Source organism: Papaver somniferum, chromosome 7, assembly GCF_003573695.1.
Source record: "Papaver somniferum cultivar HN1 chromosome 7, ASM357369v1, whole genome shotgun sequence".
Lineage (NCBI taxonomy): Eukaryota > Viridiplantae > Streptophyta > Magnoliopsida > Ranunculales > Papaveraceae > Papaver > Papaver somniferum.
In genome coordinates this window covers 249,764,176-249,791,819 of record NC_039364.1, presented here as the reverse complement: position 1 = coordinate 249,791,819, position 27,644 = coordinate 249,764,176, and positions in this window count along the sequence as shown.

Genomic DNA, 27,644 nt, shown 5'->3' with positions numbered 1-27,644 from the left:
TTTTTTTTTGGAAAAGGTACTCAGTCACTCTATTTCACCCTAGCAAAGGTAACAACTTGAATCGTGTGCCCCACCAAATCACTTGAAACAAAAGAAAACTAAAAATAAAAGTGAAAAGGACTCGACAAGATATGGCGAAACTATCATGTATTTCTAACACCTGAGCTCTGTGCTTTTATGAATAGACTCTAGATGTTTCCATCTAGTCAGATTGGTTCCTCAACTCCTAAACCAAAATGTTTCCATCCACTTAGATTGGTTAGTGCTATCCTTAATAGGCGTAATTTCTAGGCTCTGGAGTTTATTTATTGCAACTAAAAGTTTCTTCTCCCATACCCCCAAACTTAAAACTAACATTGTCCTCATGTTCTAAAGATGAAATTAAAAGCATGAACAAGGAGAACAGTTACTATTTGAAGCAAAAGAGTGAAGGAAGTATTACCAGGTTGCATGAGATTGGGTTACCTCCCAAGAAGTGTTAAGTTTAAAGTCTTCAGCCAGACATCGGAAGGAATTAGTCACCTCATAGAATCATATAGAAGTAGTCGAATACTGTGGGTCATCTGGATCAAAAAGTATTACCCACAGAAGAGGAAACTGCAACAGACCAAAAGATGCCAAACATACCCTTGTTTAAGACAACTACATCTAGTTGTGGCTCAGGTTCAGGTTCTATAACTGGGTCTAGATAACAGGTTTTCATCGGTTGGATTTCCTCAAAGCTAAGATCCGGTTCAGGTATTAGAGTCTGAAAACTCAACTAAGAACTTATAAGCACATAACCACAACCTGAATAACTGGGGATCCTCTAAGTCAATCAGATTTGACTCACAACAGCTGATCACAATGAAAGAGGTGGTCTTCCTGAAGAAAATGTGTCCGACCCTAATATCCTAAAGTTTTAGTCTCAAACTTAATAACCGACACATCTTAAAATCAAAAGTTCCCACAATTGGTTGAAAGTTTTTGGTGGGAAAACAAGTCAATCTTGGTATCATAGCCTGGGTTTAACCACAAATCAACCAGAGTATGGGTTTCTAACAACTGAGCTTCTTTCTGGACATCATTAGGTTTCGGAAAAACGTGTATGAAGATAATCTTGTAAGATGGTTGAGGCACAAATGTCAAGTCCTACAGGAGGTACTTACTAAGAGTTAAAACACACGGAGAATGATAATCACCACCCCCAAACTTAGAGTTTTTCTGTGTCTCCTAGAAAGATTAGTCACAACTTCCCTAATTTCTAGGTCATCAGATTCCTGGAAATGGTAAATAGATTCTTCTAAGTTGGGTTCATCCTCACTCATTTCTACGAGTTTATCTCTAAGACTAGTGTTTTCTAATCGCTAGATTCTAAAACAGTGTTTCTCAGGGTAAACTCTTTCCTCTAAACCATCATCACAATCATATAAAGGATTCAATCAGCGAAAGACTCATAAACTAAGGTTTTAATCATAGTTACCCTCCTCCGATTCACTAACAGGCACATCAAATAATGGATTATCCACATACTGCAGGCTAAGGATCATGAACTACACTCGTCAAAACGGTGGTACTCTAGTTAAATCCTCGTCCTTTTGAATAGGTGATAATTATTAAAATTTTTGGATTTTTATTAGAAACAACACTATCATTATAAAGCTCAATCGGAGTAACAAATTCCTGATCACTATGCCTACATATTTCATGTTCTTCATCAATACTATCCTCATCATAATCATCACTATAATAACATGAAAAAGATCGAACCTTATCAAAACAAGTAGTGTTACCAATTCTAACCTCGTCCTCTAAATTAGGCAAACAACTATCCTCATTTTCAAGGGTACTATTGGAAACACTATATTGGAAATTAAGACTATCTTGAGCAGTTCTGTTCTGGGCCTCTAATAAAAGCTTTTGAATCGACTCACATGGCTTCCTTATGGTATTGTGTATAAAAGGTTCACTCATGGGTGCATTTTGTTTATTCATTTCTAACACAAACCTATTTGTATTCTCAGTTAATTGTTTGAGAGACTCTTCTAGAGGAAGAACAGGTTCAGAAGGATCATAATAGGGACTAGTTTTCAATAGTTTGATTGTCTCCTCTAGAGACGAAGAACTAGTACTATAATCTTCTTGCTCGTAAGACTGATGCATGTGTGGATAGTAATTGGGCTCACCAGGGTATGACCCATATCCTTCCAAAGGATGGCGTTCCCAACCACTATTCCCAACATGGTCATAAAAAGGATGATGTCCATATTCAAATTCAGGTCGATATTCATTGTATTGGCTTCTATCATACCAGCTCGACATTCTTAATTGCAAGGGAATTCTACACAACCCAAACAAGGCCGACTCGACTCCACCAAAACAAACCTAAAGATTTCTAGCAAACAAAAAGCATGATGGCTCCACTTAGATTGTTTCTAGACCAGCTTCTATCTTTCGAAAGGGAATTCGTTGCAATTTGAGCAAACCCCTCTGGAATCAATCCGAGTCAAAGTAAGTTGAATTGAGGCGAGGGAAGCTCAGTGGAGCTTTGATACCCAAGGCCTCACCGCTATCACAAGGCGGCGCAGTCACGCATTCAACTCACAGAAACCATCATGAACTTTGGAGTGTGCTTAAAGAGCAACCAATATTTTTCGAACGAGTTTCCTATTAAGCTCGTTACCCTATCGGTCTCGTTCTATTCCAAATTTTAAGCTTGGGTTCGCGTTAGGTTTCGTTTTCCTAAGGCGGGCAAGAAGGGAACGGTGATGAAATCCGAACCCTTATCTTGTTTAGGCCAGGCCTTGCCCTTTACTAGGAAAATAAAGACAGTCCGGTTCGTCCTCAAACAATTATCACCTTAAGGCAGACAGTAACCCGCTTGCAGGAGATTCGCGGGTTTCGATGGACTTACCTCCCGTACCAGACGGGATGAACCGTTGTCGACTCGGGCCACGACTCCTATGTCCGTGTGCGAACCCGAGGGGCCGAGACGATATAGTAATCGTCGTCCTTCCCTGCACACAGTTTATATAATATTTTTTTTTTTAATAATAATACCCTTCCGTAGGGTTAAAAAAATAAAGTCCAATTGTTTAAAGTCCAAAGTCCAAAATAAAAAAAAATTACAGTTTTCCTCACACACTCTAAAAAAAATTAAAATTAAAAATTAAATCCTAAAATTGTCCTTTTTTCTTCTCTTTTCGCTTTGCTTTAAGATTTTTCCTCTCCAAGTCCTTAGTTTTCACTTTGAACCTGCAAAATAAAGACAAAAAGAAACGTAAAAAGGAACAAACAATTCTAAAAAAAATAATAAACCTAAAAAAAAATCAATCTATATACAAGTCCGCGTCGGCGGCGCCAAAATGATTAAAGATTTTCGTGGGTTGTAGTAATGAGGTTCAAACTCTCGGACTTGTGAAGGATAATTTTTTTAGAAAATAAATATATACAAATATTGACAAATTGGTAGAGAGTTACTGGGACTAAGGACTTGGCCAATTCTCATGCATATGGTACATTTTATTTATCCTTAACAATTATCGCTCAAAACATAAAATGTAAGGACTCTTATTTTGCCAATATAGATTCTCAGAATATTAGTTATAAATCGTAAGCATGGGACATCAAACATTTAAGCAAGCATGCCGCATCAAATAAAATGATAACTAATTAATCAAAATCATTTTTCAATTTTAAATCAATGCAAAAGTCATAAAAAGAATAAATTAAATTTACCAGAATGACGAAAATCGCCTCCTCCATTGTCCCAATGTTGGGTTTAGCTCATCATGGTGTAATTCATCTCAAAATATATTATTATTGCTCCAAAGTTGATTACAAATGAGTAAACAATGCAACAGAGAAATCGCAACAGCAGTTCCTGTTGCGAAGACGATGTTGGACTGTTACAGAGAAACAAATGGTGACGGAAAATAAAGTTATGTGGCTGAATACGCTGTTGCAAATCGGTTGAAGAAACTGTTGCGAAGATGAAGAAACTGTTGCGATTCGGATGAAGAAACCGTGGCCGATTCCTTGTTCTTCAGAGCAGCAGCAGCAGCAGTTTCTCTGTCAATTTTTCTCTCAATTCCTATGGATTCTACACTCCTCCTCTCGACCCCAAACTCTCGACAACCCTTCTAGGCAACCATAGAAACATATTTATAGCCAACAGACCCATCGAATCTCGCTCATTCACTCCATATAATTCTCTTTAACTCGGCAGTAAAGAAAGATATTCTTGGGAATATTTTCTTTCCATTCTTGCTCTGGTACGCATAGATTTCCATCCTGGTCACTCTAGAAGTGTTTACACACGACCCACAACGTTGCTAGAGCCCTCATGCATGATCAGAACACGCTCAAATCTTCTCCAATCCCGTGTTCAACCTGTGTTTCCCTGTTTTGCTTCCGTGAATTGTCCAGCTAATTATGGCCAAAGTTGATCGAACCAAAAGCCCAAAACGTGTTTTATAGGACATAACAATATTTCCTACCAAAAATCAGCCATTGAATCGCCCTAGAACACGTTAAAAAATTCCAACAAACATCTGCCAGTTGATATATTTTTTTCCCGCCAATTTTTGGTTTTTGAATTTGGGAAGAAGATGTCCTTCCCCTAACCAGAACTGGGGTGTGAATAGAAGCTTCCTTGGGGGTGACCTGGGGGGTGCCCCTTAGTAATTAGGTTACCCCTTATCCAAAAGCGAGAGTCCGAATAACACTTGTCCTCCGGGTGACAAAATCAACTTTTGGAGCCGAATTTTCCAAAAATATTTATTTCCAAATAAATACCTACAAATACATAAAATAACAAAATTAGTACAAAATCGAGTGCCAGCAATATATAGTATTGAGATCAAATTAGACACAAAAATGTGTCTATCATAGACATCATTAAGAGTTTAAACACTCAACCTGTTTCCCACTTCGGGATATCATGCTATGGGAGTGCATGACTCTATCATATCATTTTTAACTTCGTCTAGTCCCTTTGAACCTATTTCTAGGTTGGGTATCCATTACAAATGACTCAACTTCTCACGGGCAAAAGTCCCATACTTTTAGAGGTATTCCATACCTTTTCTCTTGCTAATCCTTTCGTCAAAGTATCAATTATATTTCCTTCAGACTTTACATGATCTACTCTAACAACACCGGTTGTGAGAAATTCTCTAACTATGTCGTGCTTTCGACGTATCTGTCGATTCTTATTGTTATTATAACAATTCTCTACTACTCCGATATCCGTGGTACTATCACAGTGGATCAAAGTGGCTGGTATCGGTTTTTCCCATACTAGAATGTCTGATAACAGACTCTTCATCCATCCTGCCTCTTCACTAGCTGCTTCTAGTGCCATCAATTCAACCTCCATCGTAGATTGGGCTATAATTGTCTGTTTCTTTGATCTCCAAGATACAGCGCCCCCAGAAATTGTAAAAACATATCCACTGGTGGCCTTGGAATCATCTGAGAGAGTGTTCCAATTAGCATCACTAAATCCTTCAAGGACTGCGAGATACCTCTTATAGTGTAGTCCTAGGTTTGTGGTTCTTTTCAGATACGGCATAACCCTCTCAATAGCATCCCAGTGTTCCAAACTAGGATTACTGGTAAACCTGCACAGAACTCCCACTGCATATGTAATGTCTGGTCTAGTACAATCAGTTGCATAACGCAGACTTCCAATTATACTAGCATATTCAGATTGTCTAACACTTTCTCCGGTATTCTTAAACAATTTAACAGTAGGATCAAATGGAGTACAAACAGGTTTACAATCAAAATATTCATACTTCCTCAGAATTTTTTCAATGTAGTGTGATTGATCTAAAGAAATACCACTACCAGTTCTAGTTATTTTGATTCGCAAGATTACACTAGCTTCACCCAAATCTTTCATGTCAAAATTCGAACTAAGCATGCTTTTAGTTTCATTGACAACATATAAATTGGAACCAAATATCAGCAAATCATCCACATACAAGCAAACAATCACACACACATCATTCTCAGATTTATAATAGATGCATTTGTCACCCTCATTTATTCTGAAATTATTTGAAATCATTAAATTATCAAATTTCTCATGCCATTGTTTAGGAGCTTGTTTCAAACCATAAAGAGATTTCTCTAGCTTACATACTTTCTGTTCTTGTCCAGGAATTACAAAACCTTCAGGTTGTTCCATGTGTATTTCCTCTTCTAGTTCACCATTCAAAAAAGCAGTTTTAACATCCATTTGGTGAATAAAAAGATTATGAGCAGCAACAACAACAATCAAAACACGTATAGATGTTAATCTAGTAACAGGAGAATAAGTATCAAAAAAGTATACATTTTCTCGTTGCCTAAATCCTTTAGCAACCAGTCTATCCTTGTGCTTATCTATTGTTCCATCAGGTTTGAGTTTCCTTTTCAAAACCCATTTACAACCTATAGGCTTACAACCAGGAGGTAAATCTATTATACGCCAAGTTCCATTAGACATGTGAGAATCCCATTCATTATCTACAGCTTCTTGCCAGAAACTAGACTCTGCAGAACTGAACGCCTCTTGTAAATTAGAAGGTTCTTCCTCTAGGTAAAATTCAAAATCAGGATCTTTGTCTCAGTCCTAGCTCTTTTACTTCTAGGTTCAACTTCAGTGATCCTAGTTTCTCACTTCTAGGTTCTTCTAATATGTTCAGAATCAGCACTAGGTAAAGTAGTATGAACCCCCACTATTACCCCCACTATTTCTAGATTTAAAAGGAAATCTCTCTTCAAAGAAATCAACATCAATAGATTCAATAATAACCTTATTATTAATATCAAAGAACCTATAAGCTTTACTGTTTTGAGCATAACCAATAAAAACACATTCATAAGCTCTACTTTCTAACTTATGTCTTTTAGGATCAGGTTTTCTAACAAAAGCTAAAACCCCAAACTCTAAAATAAGAGACATTAGGTTTTCTATTTCTCCAAAGTTCATAAGGAGATTTGGTTTTATTATTAGGAATGCGTTCAAAACATGGCAAACAGTCAACAAACATTCACCCCACCAATGGAAGCAGCCACCAGAGCTAAGCAAACAAGCAACAGTCAATTCAGTAAGAGTACGATTCTTTCTTTCAGCTTTCCCATTCATTTGAGGATTATATGGTGCAGTTCTTTCATGTATAATGCCATTAGTTTGATAAATTTCAGTAAAAGGAGCAGAATCATATTCAGTGCCTCTATCACTACGAAACCTCTTAATTTTCTACCAAATTGATTTTCAATTTCAGCAATAAAAATCTTAAACTTTTCAATAGCTTCTTCTTATGGCTCAACAAATAAACATAAGTATAATTAGAACAATCATCAATGAACGTCATGATATACCTCTTGCCATTTCTAGTTAGGATACCTTCATATTCACACAAATCAGAATGTATTAAGTCTAGTGGTTTCGATTCTCTTACAACAGATTTATGTGAAGTCTTGGTTATTTTTGCTTGACTACAGTATTCACATTTTTCAAAATCATTTTCAGAAAATTCAGGGAGGACACCTAACTTACTCATGTTATTTACTAACTTTTTACCCACATGACAAAGCCTACCATGCCAAACATTAAAATTGCAAACCATATAAGCAGAAGATCAATTTTATTCATAGCATCAACATTAAGCTTAAACATTCCATCAGTAGCATAACCCTTTCCTACAAAATTCTTATTCTTAGTTATAGTGTAAATATCAGACCCAATAGTTTGATACAACCCAGCCTTGTTGAGAAGATAGCCGGAAACAAGGTTCTTTCTCATTTCTGGAGTGTGAAGGACATCTTTCAGCATGAGTGTCTTCCCAGAAGTAAACTTCAACTCTACCGTACCAGAACCTTTCACCATAGTGCTGTGGAGTCTCCCAATAACACTTTCTTGTCCTTGGTTTCAGCATAAGTCTTAAACATGGACCTATCAAAACAACAATGACGCGAAGCACCACTGTCTATCCACCACCCATCAGATCCACCAACCATGTAGAACTCTGGATCAGAGACCATGGCAATTATAACGTCACCCACAGCATTAGCTTGTGCGTTATTCTTTTCCTTGTTAAATCTGCAATTCCTAGCCATGTGGTTTGGTTTATTATAAAAAAAAAGAAATCAAATTGGAATTCTGTCCATTTTTCGATGGGTGTTGGTTCTTGTTTTGATTAGGCCTTCCTCCTTTCTTTGGTTCGGGTTAGGTTTCATCCTTTTCTTAGGTTTAAATTCGGATGAGTCTTATTGTTAGAAACAATGAGAATCTCTTCCTTCTTATCTTGTTTCCGAGCTTCTTCCTCAACCCTGAGCTTAACAATCAAACTTTCAAGAGAAAATTCTTTAGTCTTGTGACGCAAAGTATTACGAAAATCTTTCCAGCTAGGTGGTAACTTGTCAATCATTACAGAAACTTGAAATTGTTCATCAGTTTTCATACCTTCGGATTTCGTGGTAAATTTTTTGAAGTTCCAGAGCCAGTGCAACAACTGACCTATCATCCACCATTTGGTATCTCAAGTACCGGCTCACAACATACTTCTTTGATCCAGCTTCCTCGGTGTCATATTTTTTCTGTAATGCATCCCACACATCTTTAGCAGTTTCAAAAGTTGAATAATACTCATATAAATCATCAGATAATGCGTTAAGAATGTAGTTTTTGCAATCAAAGTCATCATCGACCCATTTTTCAATGGCCTTCTGTTTCTCCTCAGGAGTTTGAGAATCAACATCTTTGGCACCACCGGTAGGAGGTGGATCAGTAGCAGCAGCAGCGACAGCAGCAGTCTTATCAGCAGCAGCAGTCTTATCATCAACAGGTTACAGGGTTCTAGGATGAACACTCGACACAATCATATGCAGCTTCATGAGTTTGAGATAAAAGAACATCTTCAGCTTCCATCTTCTGAAATGCAGCCCTTCAAATTTGAATGGCTTGTTGGTATCATCAACACGCCTCTTTTCAACCTCCATAGCAAAATCAAATACCTTAAAATTGTTGGAAACAGTGAACAAATAATGAAACCGAATCTCAAACAGCTGAGTCGCGGACTAGGTCGCTATCTTTAAGGTATTTCGCGACTCTGCCTCTTTGATTGTGCTGACAGTCAAAAATTGTCGAAAACCTATGGGATAAAACAGCTGATACTCTCTTGTTCGATTTCTCTGCACTATGAGAAATCGAATCACAATACTCTTTCTAACACTTGCTCAGAATCACAAAAACAGATAACTTTCTCTTTTCAGGAAACCAGCCTTATAACAGCTTAAGAGAATCAATTAAGTTTAATGAAAATAAATTATGATTAATTACCCAAAATTAATCTTCCGTAACAGTCAGAAAACGGGCAGAATATAATACCAAAATTAATGAGAATTAATTAGAGAATAATTTCCTTAAAAACGTTTTGAAAACCAAAAGTCAAATCTGCAAAAAGTTTTTTTAAATCACCAGACCTCCCAAGACCCCCAAGGCCCCGCTCTCCCGGACTTTTGATAAATAGGATAGATATAAATAATATACCTAGTCAAATGGAAGGGATGAGACTTGAATCCAAGTCTATAGTGTGGGAGCCCAAAATAATACCACCACCACTATTTCTCTAAGTTTGATATAATATTACAAAACTGTGTTTTTAAATATATATATATCTCCCAACACTTTATTTTCTAGTCATATAATTTACTATCCATCTTGAGCCTCATTATTCACTAATTAAACATCACTGCCATCAACAAAGCTTCGAATTAATGACACGAATTCCGCAGTCATACCCTTGCAGATCAGTTTTTGTAATCGAGATAAGGAGAAGAGTACTTATTACTGCGGCTGTGAACACGTAAATCACGTAGGCATCTATATGTTCACAAACAATATTCAAACTCTAGATACCAACTCGTGCTGATAATACAATGACATTGATTCCTTGGCTCAAAACCTTCGGGTTTATCATAGCCTCATCTAAGAATACTGCGAGTGGCGTTTACGCAAGGGGAGATAAAGAAAACGAAGCATAAAAGTAAAACTCATGAAGCGTTAGACAAAAATAAAGTGCTGAAGTGTAAATGAGACCGGGATTTACGTGGTTCAGCACTAAGGCCTACATCCACGGGGTTGTTGTTTCACTATGTACTTGATGGTTACAAAGATAGTCGAGTGACTTTGTAGTTTACATAGGTCTATCTATTGTAAAGGACTAACTTACACTTACAATCTTTTCTCTCTCCTTCCCCAGTTCTTTCGATCCCCTTACTCTTGGTGGAGAGGGGGTATTTATAGGGTTAGAGTTTGGGACCCATCTCTGAAGGCCGTTGGAACCTTATCTTCTTGTGTTTTGTGTCCGTCACGCAGGGGTCTTCGTTCGTAACTTTATCACGCAGAGTCATCCTCGTTCGTTCCACGGGTTGATCGACACGTATGCTGCTCAGAGTGTTTAATACGGGTAGTTGAGGCGCCTGCTCGTGTCAGGCAAGTGTTCTCTGCCTTTGTCGCGTCCATGTCAGTACATCTTCTCTCCATCGTTGATCTTGGCTTCTTTTGGGGATGAGATAAAGTAACTCTTTGGGAGTTATTTGGTGCTCCGCAGTACATCGTGTTACCGGAAAATCCTTTAACTTCTGCCTTTAGATTTGTTCGGGAAAATATCCAACGTCGGCGGGATGGGCATCTTGGTTGTGGGCACATGTCATCATGCTTTGATGACTTTGTCCGCATGCTCTCCACGTATGTTCCTATATACACGTGTTTGATGATGAAATATGTGCACACAATTTGCCCCTTTTCTTCGGGCTTGAGTGTTTAGCGGGAGCATTGAAGAAAATAGTCGTTACATATTCTTCCTCTCTCCTAATAACTTTTCCTAGATACTTGAGCATGTTTCTTTATTCGTGCATTAATTTCTCATTTAATGGGCACGTTTCCCATTCCTCTCTTAACTTCCTCATCTTTCGAGTATATTAAGGAAGAGAGAAAAATTAATTTCATTCTCTCCGTCTTCATTCCTTGCTCTTCATTCCTTGTTCTTCAGCCCTTAAATTATCTGTCAGTCTTCATTTAAATTCTCTGTCAGTCTTCATTCTTCAGTCCTTAAATTCTATCCGCCTTAGCATTAATCACACTTGCCTCCTCTTTATTTCTGATTTGTTCTTTCTGCTGCTGTTTTTGCTGGTAAGTTTTTTCTTTTCTTTGTTTCCACTGTTTTACGCTATGTTGATTTGTAAATTTTCTGCTACTGTTGTCCCTTGTTTGTGATGAAGAACTTCTTTTAATGCTTGCATGCTAGTTTGCCCATGTTCTTCGTCTTAAATCAAGGAGGCTATTGTTTTGCTTGAGCCTTTCAGGGTAGTGATTTAGGGAGTTTCGAGCATGTATGCTAATTTTAGGGTTTCTGCGTTATCGTGTGTGGATTGCTATTTATGTGGTTTTTTTCATCTTATGATGTCCTTGTGTTTGTTTTTGACTTGTTTATGATTAATCTTTTCGCAGCCATGTCTGACCGTCCGCGGCTTCCTTATCAGACTCCTGGTTCTGGTCTATCGAGATCTCCTCCGCGTAAAGAGTCTCAAGATGATGTTCGTAGAAATCGAGTTTCTTCTGGGGCGAAGGCCTCATCTTCTAGGGAAGAGGTTCCTTCGAAAAATCCTTCTGGGTCTCAAAAAGTTGTCGATCGCGCGGTGTCTCGTCCTCGTGATGATATTAGGAGTACGCAGCCACCGACTCGTGATGTCGCTTTTGATGTTCCTCCTCTACGTTCTATAGAGCCCGAGCGTCATCTGCCGCCCCCTCCTATAAGTTCTTTTAAAGGGAAGAATACCAAAGGTGGTGTTGCGAGGGCTGAGTCTTCAAAAAATCCTTATTTGAAGAGAAAGGATTCCGAGGCTTTCATTGGTTCATCCGGTCCCGCCGAGGAGGATGAGGCTGCCCCACTGATACGCAGCGTTTCGGTAAGCAAGAAAAAAGTAAGTTCAAGCATATTGATCTCGAAATATTCAAGGAAAAGCATGAGCTTCAAGCCTTCGAGGTTCGTTTCTATGCCCCTGAGGATGATATTACTTATGAGCTTATCTCAAGGTATGAGTTCGATGAATTTCATTTGTTGACTACGGTTGGAGCGTTCGAAGCTGGTCTTATGCTGCCGTTGTACAAGTCAGGTGATTCCTTCTACTATGATGTGCTTGCTAGTCATGAAGGCTCTTCCACCAATACTCATAGCCGTTCTGTATCGCAACTATCGGGGAATTATCTCCGTGCACTGAGGGAGTGCTATCTGCGGAGTAAGGGAGAGACGACAATGACTTGTTACGTTCCCAATCCCGCGGAGAAGGAATGGTATACTCCTGAGAATTTCAATAACTCCTTCGGTGATTACGTCAATAGTAGGAACCGTAAGCCGTGGAGTGTTAGCCTTCGGAATCTCGCTGCTCCTCGGGGCGAAATTCGTCTGTTAAATGAGGTCAGCGATGCCAAGCTGAAGTATGTTCCCGGCACGGAAGGGTCTAGTCAGCGGAAACTTTTTCCGGCACGCGAGAGGATCAAGCGCGACCATGACTACGAGTGGCACGCTACCGTTATCGAAGTTGTTGGTCCTTGGGTGTACGGTTGGATTCCCGGTCCACGCGGTTGGCGTCCTACTGAGAGTAGCATGCCACGTGAATCTCCTCCTGCTCGTTATGGAGATTTCTGTCCCTGGCGTTTAAACTTCTCAGGTATGAATTTTCCTTATGCCCTTGACGTCGTTGAGGGAGACGAAGAGGAAGGTTCTGGTGCTATACTTCCACCGAGGAGTGCCTCGACTGCCCAGGTATGCGGTTTCTAGCTGCGCTTTTCCTTCTTTAGAAATTCAACTGTTCGGGGAAAAATAACTCTTTTTGTGGTGTTGGTTCAGGTGTCGAAGAAGAAAAATATTAAGCCGAAGCAGTCTTCTACCATTGTGACGGGTGAGGCTGAGGCTCATGAAGAAGTTACCAGTCCGGTGAACGAAGAGTTTGCTGAGGATGAGGAGATTACAGATGGGGAGGAACGTACTGATACTTCCCCTCTCAATGTCGAAGAAGAGGTCCGTGCGGGTCATGATGGTGATGAAGGGAGAAACAACGCCGTGGTAGCTGATGGTGGTGTTAATGGTGATATTTCTGTCCCTGCTGGTGATGCCGCGGATACTCTCCCCACCCTTTCTCAAGAGTTTTCTTTTGACCGGATGTATTCCACAGGGAAGTTCTTCGACGATGTCCTCAATTTTCCTGAGAACTTCTCTCTACTTTCCCCCAATGACGATTGGGATGTGCTCGGGGTTGCTGATAACGAAGACGCTGCTGTTCAGTATGGTGGCGCGGAGGATCATGGTGCGCATGTTGGTGCCGACATTTGTGCTGAAGGGGCCGTATCAGAAAAGGGGAAGTCGGTGATTGATTCACCTGCCGCGGATCTTACTCATTCGTCGACATCTGAGGGTGAGGACGCCATAATGGATTGGCTCAAGAAAAAGGATCTGCTATTTGTCCCTCATCCCGCCCCGGTTATTACTGGTGAAAAGGATTCTGATGCGTATACCCGTCGTATGATGGAAATGTCTTCCAAGGCGCGAGTATCTGAGGCCTGGGGAAGAAATTTGAGTGTTCCCGAAGCTACCCTTGTGTCTGAGCCTCCTTCTTCCGTTGCGGATATGATGGCCATAGCCGACGGGTATCAATATGGCTTTCCTCAACAGCGTGTCTTGGAGATAAATTTTCGTACATATTTCTTCGTGACGATCGAATTCTTCGATAAAATAATGTTTGTCGTCTTGATGTGTAGATGATGAGGAGTGAGCATTGTAACCACGTGATGTATCAGTTCTTCAAAGCGAAATCTCTGAAGCTCGAGGCTAAGCTTCGTCACAGAGAAAAGGAATTGTCTGCGGCTGAGGTGGAAATTGAAGAGCTGAAGAAAAACCTCAAAGAGAAAGAAAAGCTGGGTGAAGCGAAGGCTGGTCTTCGTTCAGAGCTTGCAGTCGTTCGCGCCGAGTTAGAACAAACTCGCGGCCAAGTTTCAGCTTTCACAGGTTTGGCTCTTTTTCCTCTTTTTCCCTCGCAATGTGTCATAATTCCTTCATTACTTAGGGTGTTCTGTCTGAGTCTCCCCAAGCTATCTTCAGTGGGTGGCATCCCCGAGCTGATATGGCTCCGCAATGAAAGGGCACGGTAGAAATCTCGTATCAAAGAGCTTGTTGAGAAAATTAAAAGCGAGGCCAAAAAGTGGGACGCTCGGGCTGAGGTATGGCGCGCAAGGCATGTTCAGATAGTTGATATGCAGAATCTGTATAACCATGACCGTGCTTTATTCAACGGTACACTGTTGTGGACACGTGAGAATTTGCGGGAATCCCATGAGCGTACTTCCTTGTTGGAGTCTAGGATACAACTTCTGGAAGAGGAATTACAAAAGGCTCGATCCCTCCCTTTTCCAGGAGTTAAGGATAGTGTGATGTGTCTTTCCAGAGAAAGGGACAATGCCCGTGCCGAAGCCGATGCTCTAAGCAAGGCCCTTGCCGCGTCCCGCGCTGAAGTAGCTCGTCAGGCTGAGTCTGAGAGAAATATTGAAGTGTGTATGTACAGATTGAGCAAGGGGGTATCATAGATAAACAAAGAGGTCGACCACCTTCGTCACATGGATTCGATGAAGCAGGTAGAATTAGATGCCAGTCAATTTACTCTCACCAACCTTCAACTAGATTATAAGAAATTATCCGCGGAATATGACCATCTTGATGAAGCGCGAGATGCGGTTGTTAATGAGTATGAAGAGGCTTAGGCTTGTGTCGAAGGTATAACTCTATTTCATCGAGTGTGATTGTGTCTTTACTGTGCTAACTCCCTTGTGTTGTCTTTTTCAGAGCTCGAGGGACAACTCCGCGTTGCAAATGAAAAGCTTAAAAAGGCTCAATCTTCCTTAACGCAGCAGGAAGAAAAGACTAATCATTTTAAGAGTTTGGCGGCGTCCCGCGAAGAGGCTGTTGGTGCAGCTTCTAAAGAAGTGAATCGTCTGTCTTCATTATTATCCCAAGACCAACAGCGGACGATAGTTATTAAGCACAAGGCTCGGTGTCAATTGGCTGAGGAGATAAACAAGATGCTGTAGAAGATTGAGCTTGGCCTTAAGACCGAGCATGGCCTTGTGAAAAGCTATCCACGTCGTCCAGTGCCTGCTTCCCTGCCTGGCTCTTCGGGACCCTCGTCTGGTGGGAGCGTCCCTTCAACTCTTCGGAACAATCCTGCTAATGTGGTGGCCTCTTCTAAGTAGAGACCGCAGCATCGTTATCCTTCCGTTGAGATTCCTTGTAAATTTTTGGTGAAAAGAGAATATTTTTGGTGTGTATTCCTTGTAAATTTTGGATGTGTATATTTACAATCCATGGCCTTGTCGCTTTTTGTAACCAACCTTTATGAAATGGATCATTTTTTTGATATACCTGCAATATCAGTTTGTTGTTTTATTTTAGTCATTGTGATGAAAGACTCTAAAAAATACAAGAGGATTTGAAGTGTTTGGGTGCGATCCCGAAGGGAGGTACCTTCGTGATCGGCTTGAGACCTGTCACCCCGCTGGCGAACCCTTGGCCAGAGGATTCCCAGACGGTGGGGGCCGAGGCAACGTTCTAGGATATGGGGTTAAAAAATTTACATACACCCATTCCGTCGACCCGTTGCCTTAAGATTGGTTGGGTATCTCTTTCTGCTGGGTGCCTTCCCCCTGGTCTTACACTTATGGACACTGACGGGGGAGCCCTGAGAGATTGTAGATTAACTACTTTCCCCAATATTGTCGATAGGTTTAGTTGATATATAGAAAGCTTGTTTGATTGATAGGTTGAGGCCTGCAATTCCTCGTCCAGAGATAGAAACATGTAGAGTGATCACGCTCCCTTCTTCTTCTGGTACCCTTCACGCAGTTGCAAGGCTGCGTTGCCCCTATGGGAAGTATGGTTTGAGTCACTTAGCATTCCAAGGATGTCGGAGGACTTCGCCTTTCAGATTACGAAGGTAGTAGGAACCGCTTCCCGCAATATCGTGTATTATAAAAGGTCCTCCCCACGTAGGTGCTAACTTTCCCCATCTCTTCTCTCGTTGATACTGTGGGATTTTTCTCAACACATACTGCCCCTCTACAAAATTCCGAAGCTTTACCTTTTTGTTGTACTCCCATGCAAGTCTTCGTTGGTAATTTTCCATCTTCTGCAATGCTGCTTCCCTTCTTTCTTCTAGGTCGTCCAATCTCTCTAACATCATGTCTGTTGTGAGATTTTTCTCCCATGCTTCGGTTTTTGTGGTTGGCATGAGTATCTCTGTAGGGATGACTGCTTCAGCTCCATAAGTGAGAAGAAACGGGGATTCCCCAGTGGCAGATCTTCGCGTTGTCCTGTATGCCCATAACACATTGTGTAACTGTTCACACCACCGCCCCTTATGTTCGTCTAATTATTTTTTGAGAATAAGGGCGACGGTCTTGTTGGTGGCTTCCGCTTGTCCGTTGATTTGAGGGTATATAGGGGTGGATTTGTTCTTCCTTATTTTGAAAGCATCGAAGAGCATGTCTATGTTTTTCCCTTGTAATTGATTACCATTATCGGATACGATTTCTGCTGGTATGCCGAACCTGCAGATGATGTTCTGGAATATGAAAGTAAACACATCCACGTCTCTGATCCTAGCTAAGGCTTTAGCTTCCACCCATTTACTGAAGTAGTCCGTGGCTACTATCAAAAATCGTCTTTTCCCTGATCCTTCGATGAAAGGCCCGACGATATCTATGCCCCATTTTGCGAATGGCCACGGGCTATCTACAGAATTTAACATTGTTGCTGGCGCGTGTATCTTTTTGGCGAAATGCTGACATTCTTCGCATCGTCGGGACATTCTTGCGGCATCCTGTATCATCGTGGGCCAGTAATATCCTTGCGTTTTGGCTTTGTCGGATAGTGATCTCATACCGCTATGATTCCCTGCGTCCCCATAATGGATGTCATTTAGAATTCGGTGCCCCTCTTTTCGAGATAAGCAACGTAGTAATGGTCCGAGGAAGGATTTCTTGTACAGGACCCCATCCCGAAGATCATATCTTCCTGCTTTGGAGAGTATTTTCCTAGCCTGTTTATGGTCCGCGGGTAAACTTCCCTTTTCGAGAAACGCATGGATCACCGTTCTCCAATCATCTTCGTTGCTGAAGTATTCGTCTTGATTTTCTCTTGACAGGATATCTTCTTCGTCAAAATCGTTATGGATGTCCTCTCCTACCTGGTCTTCGGTATTTTCTTCCACTGTATCTTGATTGGTAGCGAAGGATAATTGAGGTGTAATCGAAGGCTCGTATACCCTTGTTATTTTAATAGCTTCGATGCTTTCGTCCTTCAGCATGGATGATATATATGCCAGGGAATCTGCGTGCCTGAGATCCCTTCTGCATAAGTGCCGGAACTTGATGTTCGGAATTTGTGACGCCAATGTTTGGACCAAGGCCATGTAAGCTGAGAGGGTGTCATCGTACACGTTGTACTCGAGCCCTATTTGCCGTATGACAAGCTGTGAATCACTTGTTAGTCTTACGTCGGCTACTCCCATCTCTATTATTATTCGGAGGGCATGTACGACTGCCTCGTATTCGACGATGTTGTTGGTATGATCTTTGAATTCTAACCTGAGTGCCTGTACAATCCTTTTTCCGGTTGTGGTGGTGATGACAATGCCTATTCCTGCTCCTTCCTTATTTTTGGAACCGTCGACGAAGACTTCCCGTTGTCTTTGACTCGAGGGTTCGAGGATATCCATTGGATCCTTGCTTTCTTCCTCGGCTTCTGGTATTCCCTTAATCTCATCGTCGTTGTCCAGGGGAAGGTCTGCTAAGAAATCCGCCAAAACTTGGGATTTTCGAGAATGTTGAATTTCATGAATGATGTTGAATTGGTCCAGGTGGGTGTTCCACTTGGCTATTCTGCCCACTTTTCCCGCGCTTTTGAGGACTGCTTCCAGTGGTGCTTTGCATGGGACCCGGACGAAGTGAGTTAGGAAGTAGGTTCTCAGCTTTTGAGTAGCCCATACCAATGCTAGGATAAGCTGTTCGATCTTTGTGTAGTTCTTTTCCGCAGAATTGAGGTTCTTACTGACGTAATAGATAGGTTGTTCTATCTTCGTATTGGTATTGACCAACACTGCGCTGACTTCGTCTTCGGTTGCTGCTATATATAATGCCAAAACCTCATCAGGATCCGGCTTCTGCAGGATCGGAATCGAAGCTAGGTGTTCTTTGATTTTTTGGAAGGTTTCTTCGCATTCTGCGGTCCATTCAAACTTGCTCTCTTTTTTGAGAATATTGAAGAAATGTATGCATTTGTCCGAAGATCGGGCAATAAATCTGCCCAAGGCTGCTATGGACCCATTGAGCTTCTTTTAAATTCTTTGGGGATGGCATTTCTACTATGGCCTGAATCTTCACTGGGTCTACCTCGATGCCCCTTTTTGTTACCAAATACCCGAGGAATTTCCCTGAGGTGACACCGAAAGTACATTTCTCTGGATTTACTTTCATGCGGTGTTTCCTCATTGCTTCGAAGATGTCTCTCAGATCCTTGTGGTGATCTTTGCGCATCTTGCTTTTGACGAGCATATCGTCAACGTAGACTTCTAAGGTGCTTCCAATCCATGGCCTGAAAATAGCATCGACCATTCTTTGGTATGTTGCCCCTGCGTTTCGAAGTCCGAAAGGCATTCTAGTGTAGCAATAAAGACCATGTGGTGTGTAGAACGCTGTGTGTGGCTGATCCTCTTCTGCCAGGGCCACTTGGTTGTAGCCAGAATGTCCATCCATGAATGACAGTTCTTCATATCCTTCTCCTGCTTCTACCAGCTGGTCTATGCTTGGCAATGGATAGCTATCCTTTGGACATGCTTTGTTGAGGTTAGTAAAACCGATGCATATCCTAACCCACCCATTTTTCTTAGGAACGACGACCATATTGGAGATCCACGTAGGGTACTTGACCTCCTTGATGAAACCTGCGTCTAGTAGTTTTCGAAGTTCTTTTTCCACTGCCTTATGATATTCCGGCGCGACTTTTCTTATTTTATGTCTGAAAGGTGGCGTGCCTGGTTTGATGCGCAGCTCATGTTGGATTATTTTTGGGTCAATCCCAGGCATATCTCCTAATTTCCAGGCGAATATATCTGCGTATTCTTTAAGTAACTTGGTCAGGGAATCTTCTCTCTTTTCGTCCATTATGGTCCCTACTTTGATCATCTTCGGGTTTTCCTACGTTCCTATGTTGATTTCTTTTACGGGCTATACTGGCGTGAAGACCGGCTTCGGATCCTCGAGGAATGGGGCGTTCTTTAATTGCTACTTGGTATGTTTCTGTCCAGCGTTGGCTGCTGAAGTACTCGTCTTTGTGTTCCGGACATTATCATCTTTAGTCAAATCCCTTCCTGTAGTTTCCTTGAGGAACTGGTCTATGGCCTTCTCTTTCGCAACTTCTTTATTTTTAAGTCTTCGGGTTTTGTTTTGCTTTTCTTGTTCGTTGTTGATGCGATCCTGAGTGGCTTGGCACTCTCTTGCAGAGACCCGATCTCCCTTGATTTCCATTACTCCCTCAGGTGTAGGGAATATGAGATATTGGTAGTACGTTGCCGCCACCCCCTTGAGTTTATGTAACCATTTTCGTCCAATGAAGGCATTGTATGGGGACGGGGCGTCCACTACGCTGAACCGTGTTTCTACTTTCATGGGTCCAGCGTCAACCTGCAACACGATGTCTCCCAAGGGCTTCGTGGGTGCTCCATTAAATCCGTAGATGGTGTAATAAGAGGTCATTAGTTGTTCTTCATGGAGCTTCATTCGTTTGAATGCATCGTAGAATAGAACGTTCACTGAGCTCCCCCCGTCTATGAGGATCTTTTTAAGGTTACATCCAGCCACGGGTAGTGTGAGGACCAAGGGGTCGTTATATTCTTCCATATCTTCGTCGATATCTTCAGCATCGAAGATAATAGGTGAGTCCATCCATTCTTCATGTTCGTCCACCTCTATCCCATCAATCTTATACAATTCGCATCGGTCCTCGAACTGCTTCCGTAACCTCTTTCCTATCTGTGCTGTAAGTGAGGGCCCTGCGGTTTCAGAACATGAGATGGTGTTGATTGTGCGGTTCCCTTCTGGAAGTTGGACTGGCTTGGTTCGTTTAGATCTATCCTCTGCGACATCCTTTCGTATGTAATGTTTGAGCTCGCCCGCATCAATCAATTTCTGGATCATTATTTTGAGGTTTTTACACTTTTCGGTCTGGTGCCCGTTGAAACAGCGGTATTCATAGTAATCTTTGGATTTCTCGGTTCTTGGGGGTTGTTTTCCCTTAGACCATGGCCATTCCAGATTTTCCCTTCCTTTGACCTCTCGCAGGATCCGAGCATAACTAGCATTGAGCTTTGTGTAAACTTGATCTTCGAACTTCCGATCGTCTTTTCGCCTTTCGTCCCTTCGTTCTTTCCTATCTTCGTGGGGTCATTCCACCGAGCAATTCCTTTTGGTTCCAGTGGTTTGTTTTGCGGAATTTGTACGGTGAGTTCTCTGTGGGTACGCCCTCGGGTTTTCACGCTGGATTTCTTCAAGACGAGCGTGTTTTTCAATATTTATTCGAAGATCCCCCTCTGTCTTGGGCACGCTTCCATGAATCTCAACAAAGAGTGGACTAATTCGGTCTAATTCCCACTTGTAGCAGTTGATACTTACCACCGGGTCCACATTTCCTATGGCTTGGCAGACCTTGTGCCATCTGTTGGTGTATTCCCTCGTGGTTTCCTTATATCCGATGGCCAGTGAAAAAAGCTTATCCATTCCAGTATTAACAGCCTTGTTGTACATGTAAGTTCTTAAGAACTTTTCTGCGAGTTGGTCGTAGGAGTGGATGGAGTTTGGCGGCAGATTATCAAACCAAGACAATGCCGATCCCTTCAGACTCGATGGGAAGCATCTACAGAGTACTGCGTCGTTCTGGCTCCATCTAGCCAGTACACGGTTATAATACCGAATGTGTGCAGCGGGATCGCTGGATACGTCATAGCATTCGAATGTCGGGACAGGGCATTTGAGTGGAATAGGTGTGTTGGCCAGGCGATGAGTTAAGGGTGTGGAGTTAGCCTCTCTCACGACTTCTTCCAACCTTCCTCCGCCTTGTCTACTTTTTAATTGCCCGATCTCTGCCATCATTTCATCACGCAGCTCTTCCATCGCGCGGTGGTGCCCTACATTCCTCTGCTCGTGATAGCTTGACTCTCCATCGTTATAATCTGGGTCGGATGCGCTACTTCCTCTGGACGCGTTTCCATTGGCCGCTACGATGACTCTTCGGTCTCGGTTTGGTTCGGGTGCCTTTGAATTTGCTTCATCGAGTTGTTGGCTCGTCTTTGTGCTTAAGGTAATCCGGTCTTTTAAATCCTGGTTTTCTCTGGCCAACAAAGCCACAGCATCCGCGTAAACCTTTTGGCTTTTCTTCAATTCTTCAAGTTCGGCCATCAATCGGTTTGATTGGTTCGACCCTTGATTGGGAGTCCCAGCTCGTGCTATTACGGCCACCGTGCCGCCTTCTTCTATGGTTTGTACTAAAGGCGGGGGAGGTTCAGCTTCGATTGTTGGCATTCCCAGATCGGGTGGAGTGTCTATCTGTGGTATTAGAGCCACCTGCACAGTTTGATTCAGCTCATTGGTTGATGGCATTCCGAAGGTTGGCGGGTGCGCGGGTTGGTACGTTCTGGATTCATCCACCCTTTCTTTTGGTTGGTGAAATTGATTCGTAGCAAGAGTTTTCACGGCTTCCGTAGTCTTCGGGACTGCTGCTGTCGTATTATATTTTGTTGCTGCTGCTCTGAGGGCCGCGGCTGCAACGAAATTAGCATTCATAGGCGAAGTGATTTCCGCAGTGTCCTGTCTCTGACTGGTCATTTTGGCTTTGTCTCCTTTCTGCTTGCTCCGGGTGATGACCGGGGTTGTCCTCGGTGCTTCCTTCGACGTGGCTCTGGATTTTCCTACTTCTTGCATCTTTCTGCACAAGGGAATAGGCAGCGGGAATTTCAAACAGCTGCTTGAGAACTCTTAGGGAATTTCAAACAACTCCTTTCTGCTTGCTCCGTAACTTCTTTCCTATCTGCACAAGGGAATTTCAAACAGCGGGAAACAAAAATGTCCGTGCGGATCGGGTTAGTTTGCGAAAATTCCTAATTCCACGACAGGGAGAAACTGCCCGAGGGCCACAGAGAACTCTTAGGGTAGCCCATTTGATTCAAACATGAGTTAAAGTATATGGATTAAATTCTTGTTAAAAGTGCGGATTCATTGAAAGTATGAGGAAACGCGAGAAAACCCCTTTTAAAACTACACGTAAATCCTTTGAAAACTTACGAAAGCCCAACGGAAAGATAGGTCTGTACGAGATCTAGAAAAATGTAGATCCGTGGATCTAAGTAATAAATCTTTTAACCAGTAAACGACGATACTGTCGGTAGTACCGAAGACAAGGGTGCGTTTTTGAACATGGCAAAGTTAATAAGAGATAAATACTGTTAAAGATAATGAAGCAGAGCAATCTTACGCTAATTTAATTATGAAATCACAGGATAAGATAAATCTTTTACCGGGACGAAGTCCCTGTTTCTAGCGCCAAATTGTGAACACGTAAATCACGTAGGCATCTATATGTTCACAAACAATATTCAAACTCTAGGTACCAACTCGTGCTGATAATACAATGGCATTGATTCCTTGGCTCAAAACCTTCGGGTTTATCATAGCCTCATCTAAGAATACTGCGAGTGGCGTTTACGCAAGGGGAGATAAAGAAAACGAAGCATAAAAGTAAAACTCATGAAGCGTTAGACAAAAATAAAGTGCTGAAGTGTAAATGAGACCGGGATTTACGTGGTTCAGCACTAAGGCCTACATCCACGGGGTTGTTGTTTCACTATGTACTTGATGGTTACAAAGATAGTCGAGTGACTTTGTAGTTTACATAGGTCTATCTATTGTAAAGGACTAACTTACACTTACAATCTTTTCTCTCTCCTTCCCCAGTTCTTTCGATCCCCTTACTCTTGGTGGAGAGGGGGTATTTATAGGGTTAGAGCGTGGGACCCATCTCTGAAGGCCGTTGGAACCTTATCTTCTTGTGTTTTGTGTCCATCACGCAGGGGTCTTCGTTCGTAACTTTATCACGCAGAGTCATCCTCGTTCGTTCCACGGGTTGATCGACACGTATGCTGCTCAGAGTGTTTAATGCGGGTAGTTGAGGCGCCTGCTCGTGTCAGGCAAGTGTTCTCTGCCTCTGTCGCGTCCATGTCAGTACATTTTCTCTCCATCGTTGATCTTGACTTCTTTTGGGGATGAGATAAAGTAACTCTTTGGGAGTTATTTGGTGCTCCGCAGTACAACGTGTTACCGGAACATCCTTTAACTTCTGCCCTTAGATTTGTTCGGACAAAGATCCAACGTCGGCGGGATGGGCATCTTGGTTGTGGGCACATGTCATCATGCTTTGATGACTTTGTCCGCATGCTCTCCACGTATGTTCCTACATACACGTGTTTGATGATGAAATATGTGCAACAGCGGCTTAATATGACGATTATTTTTATCAACGTAAAAGCTGAATTTCACCACGAAATACATTTGTACATGAATTTCTATGGATGATGATTTAAATATGACAACTCAAAGATGGTGTATTGTTTTAACCGGATGTTTTACTGATTCTTCATGTAGTAGTATCGAGATAGTAACATAGCTACGGATAAAAACAAAGGAAGAAAAATTTTCGTTGTAAAAACGAAGAAGAGTGAAAACCCGTTAAATTTATTATAGATTAAAAAAAGATTTAATAAATAAAATCAATTTTTAGTTTTTAAAATGCTGACTAGGATGATAACAAGTCCTCTTGTTGAACCTCTGAAATAAGAGGTTGAGGAAAAGGATGTCTACCTAAAAGTATGCCAAGTCATCTACAAGGTTGTTAAAGAAGTTAGGATTGGAGAAACATTTTTGGAAAAATGGTAGTGGATCCAACGTGGATGAAGACTTTTCTCCTCACATACTTTCCATTGGAGAAGCTCTTAATTAACTGTCCACAAAAAACGCAAACTCTAAAATATTTTTGTTAATAATAACTAATGAGGGTTAATTAAGTCCATCTAAAAAATGGAATTACCGTAGATTGTGAATTTTGGACTACATATATACCATCTTAACGATGGATTTTTAGAAGAGAGAGGAACCAGATTTGGATTCCTCCGAAATTTCCGCTATAATAGATACTCCCCGCCTCTAAAACATAGGCAGGTTTGTGTGACGGAGGGAGTATTATTTTTGATATATTTTATTATTAATAATTTTCAATGTCAGTGATTGTTTCTTATCCGAATAACAAAACCTTTACGTGTAATTCTTCATTGCCTCATGGAGGAGTTGAGGGCAACTGTTCAATTAGTTGAGAAGATTTTTAGGACAGCAAGGGAGTGCAGGAAGGGCAGTTGAGTGGAAAACATCATTGCCCACAACCCCAAAAAGAAATAGGCTGGTACAACTTTGGTGAAGCTGGGTAATCATAACTATGATTAAACAGAAAAAAGAAAATCAAATTAATTAAGTCGCGACGCACTTACTATTTAATATTCTGTCCACCTTTACTTAGCGGAAAGTGGATTTTGTTATCAATTATTAGGGTTTATCGAAATGCTGATGCAGTTCTAAAATTCTATTCCATGTTATGGAGCTGAATGACCGGAAGTAGAGATCCAACATATAGCCTGCCAGACCATTCGTACTCTTTTGTTTTGAGGGTGGTGTACGCAATGGAAGGTAAGCTTTAGGGATTAATTGTTTGACCATGACATCATTCTGGACGACCATGACGAACATAATCCTATGTTAAAGTTTACTTTTGAAACAGAAAATTTAAATTCAGAAACAAATTCCGAAGGTGGTTTGCAAAATGATGTTGTTTAAACCTCGAAATGCACACATGGGCTACAAGACTCATCATGCTTGCACACATAAATATGTAGCACATGATGTATTCCACAGTCTTGTGTCGCAAGCGGATGGTATTGCGAAGCTACATGCGCAAAGGGCAAGTTGCCAGGTACTCAGTATACCATCATTCACATCTGTGTAAGAAGTATATATAGAGATAAAAACTAAATTGGCGGTCTCAAATGCTAGTAAAAATTATTAGCTGTCAATATTTGACTTGAAATTGGCCAGTCTTTTGATTTTTTACTCAGCAATTTAGTTAAAAAAATAAAAAGTTCATTTGCACCATGGAGTTAAAATCTGTTTGTATTATAATTCCTGCAAATGAACCGCAATTCTATAAATTTCAGATATTCGATTTCGTCCGGCATAGTTGGTTGGTATAGCCATCATGTACATTAATAGGTTCCAATCCATCCTAGCCCAAGTGTGCTCTCAACTCTAAGCATAACCTCACCCTTAACCAACAATTCAAGCATTTCCTTGCATTGAAAAATACTAGTAAGATTTTGTGATCATCAAAGATTGCTTGACCATAATGAAGGGTGGATATTGCCTTTTCGCACTTACTAAAGTTCCTCAAGTATAAGTAAAAGTAAGAAATGGAAAAAAGAAAAAGTGAACCGAAGCCAAAGAAGCATAACTTTGGTTCTAGTAAATAGCCTGACCTGACAGTAGGGGACATCTAGGAGAATGAGAAAGAGAGAAAGAATCATTCACACAAAGCAAACAAGTATCAAGACTCAAAAATAAATTCTCTTCTTCACCTGAATATCTATTCTGTACTGAAGCAAAGAATAACAGGTGGGAAAAAGAAAATTTGTCACAAACAACAGGAAGATAAAGCTTATTTCATTCCAGTCTTTGTATTGGAGTATGGAAACAAACCCTTTCTTTAACTCTACTTTTTGCTACCAAATTAAACAACAAATATTTACCCCAATTTCTATTTATTTTTTTCCTCGCGAGATTGGGGTATACTCAAACTAAGTGGGGTATACCCAATAGATAAAATCTGGTTATTTTGAAATAAAACCGAGCCACCCCTTAACCTTGTATTTTCTAAATGGCTAATATGTCCTTAGTTAATTAATACTAAAATTTTGATTAGGTTAATAAATTGAATTTAGATTAACATTTTGTAATTATGAATCCAATAGATTAAACCTTTCATCTGTCTTATGAGTTCGATTTCGATCAAAAAATTTGGTTTTGAAAATGCATAAGGTCGGCAAGGTAAACGTTTGAATAAGGTGCCGACCAAAGCTTGTCGGCAAGGTCTACTTTGAATAAGTTGCCGACTAAGAGAGGCCGACATGGTTTTTGGATGCAGAATACTTCGACCGATTTTCGGCCGGAAGGGTCTTTGAATGAAGAATACGCCGACTATCTTGGGCCAGAATATTACGGTCGGCATGGAAAATTTTCCTACAATGCCGGCGATCATATGGTCGGCATGCACATAATTTTTAACCCTGCCGGCTGACCTGTAGTCGGCATGATAAGGATTTATAACCATGTCGGCATGTACTTATACCAAACAGGAAACAAAATATGGGAAGATGTAATTCACTTTATTCATTCAATTTTGGTTACTACATTAATTGAAACATAAAACTTAATCCTTTTCGACGGAAAAACGAATGCACTTAGCATGTGCATCAAGCCTTTGAACCCCTAGGCGACCCTAGTGGACGAGTTATAGTCTCGTGAGGGCTTACATAGAGGTATACCCACAAAACCTATACAAAAACTTCTAAATCCATCAATCTTCCTCCGACGAAGACGATACAATATCCAAGTAGTCCTGGTTATCCTCCGGGATTCTTTCGGCCAAGAAGTGATAGCTTGCATCGAACGCGAATGCTTCCCCCTTTACCTCCAAGTAGCGCGCTTTCACGACTTCGTGCTACACAAACTTACATTTGTTAGTGGTGTTTCATTGAAAGATTAAAAAACATGGGTTACGTAAAAAAAACCACAAAATTACTTACAAATTGTGCAATGGACAAGGTGAAGGGGCGAGTGTTAAAAATCCGAGGTTGGAGAGCTAAAAAAGCAAGTATTGCATTTTCTATGACTAGGTGCCTATCGTGCACTTGTTGAACACTTCTTGCGTTAGGATTCCCAAACTCTTGGCTAAATGTGTTGTGTACCCTAGCCCAAAAGGTCGTGGAAACCACCCTTTCGGAGGATTGACGTCTAAGTCGTTTTTCCGCATACCAAGCTTTGGTGATTGCCAAATCTTCATTAGAATCAAATGAAGCCATTGTTGTTTGTAGAGGTATTGGGAGAGTTAGATGGAATATATGATGATATGAGCTTTGGAGAGCATATGGAACTAGGTGTATGTTGTTTTGTAGAGAAAACTAGTGTATTTATAGGATGGTGCCCAAATTTGGCCGTTATAGTGCACAAGTACAAGTCAATCAATGCAATTGTACTTGCAAAAAATTTGAAATTTAAATCCGCCGACACCGCTTGATTTCACCAGTATGCCGACGAAGTCAGGCCGACAGGGTCTGAAATTTGTTACCATGCCGACCTGATGATGATTTTAGGCATCAGGAGACCAGTTTCTTCTGTGTATCCGCCGGAACTGTATTGG